The following is a 1,132-nucleotide window of genomic DNA, read 5'->3' as shown; positions in this document are numbered from 1 at the left end:
AAGCATGGATATAAAGTCATCAGGTAGATTTCAATGGTAATGTTTTTCACATCTACTAATTATTAAGGAGCAAATTTTTATGCTTTGAAGAATTATTATTTTTTTTAATTTTTTCAAAAAATTTATTTATTTTTATACCCACTTCCCAGATAGCACCCACCCATAGCCTCCCTCCACCCACCAGAGCCCATATACTCTGATATCCCTGCTACTGTCTGCTGTGTTGTTGGCACCCCCAGCCATTCCCCAATACTTGCCCTTCTGGTGAATCTAGTCAGCCTATCTAGAGGTCTTTGTTTTAGAATGGTCAGCTGTTCCTCAACTAGCAGTAATCACTTGTCAATATTCATTTGGATAAGATTGGGGTCTTCTGTTCATTTTCCCAGTTCTATGCTGGGTTACTATCTGGGAACCCCTTTGGCCTCTCTGGCCAACAACTCAAAAGAAGGTATCACCTGTGTGGCATTGTTATTTGTTATGTAGCCTTTAGCTATATATATGGACTCTTATGAAATTATATTGGCCCCTTTAATCTCTGATTATACTTTCCTTTCGGGTGTTTAAGGCCATACAGTTGGACCAGATAAACTGATTTATTTTTACTGTTAAGGTCATTTGAGGATCTGTTCCTCAGGGGTCACATGGGCTTGGGAGGAGCCCCTGGATCCTTTCTTTTACAAGTTCCGCCTATATGAAGGTAAGTCAACCATAGTTGGCTTCGCTTGGAAGCATGGAGGAAATGATTCCTCTGTGTTGACTCTCCAGTTTATAGAGTGGACACTGGTTCAGGTCCATCTGGTGGGGTCTTCTCAGCTCCTTGATCAAGAGGATAGGTGACCCACCACCATTATAGGACAATTTGAGAGATGCTCATAGTCCCCTGGAAATAGTTGACCTAGGAGGGCAAGGAGCAAAAAGTGTCCTTTATATCCCTCTGACCAAATTATTATAGGCCTCAAAGTGTAATAGTCAGGGTTCTCCAGCCGGTCCATCTGGTGGGGTCTTCTCAGCTCCTTGATCAAGAGGATAGGTGACCCACCACCATTATAGGACAATTTGAGAGATGCTCATAGTCCCCTGGAAATAGTTGACCTAGGAGGGCAAGGAGCAAAAAGTGTCCTTTATATCCCTC

The 1,132-nt window shown here is 42.4% G+C and overlaps 1 pseudogene; it reads left to right on the top strand.

Annotated features, from left to right (window-relative positions):
• Positions 1-691: 691 nt before the first annotated feature.
• The window catches only part of LOC103740330, a 15,298-nt pseudogene continuing 14,857 nt past the window's right edge, over positions 692-1,132 (top strand).

Source organism: Nannospalax galili, unplaced genomic scaffold (genome assembly GCF_000622305.1).
Source record: "Nannospalax galili isolate Female #2095 unplaced genomic scaffold, S.galili_v1.0 scaffold1261, whole genome shotgun sequence".
Lineage (NCBI taxonomy): Eukaryota > Metazoa > Chordata > Mammalia > Rodentia > Spalacidae > Nannospalax > Nannospalax galili.
Note: the sequence above shows the minus strand (reverse complement) of the source record. Positions and strands in the feature narration are given on the sequence as shown.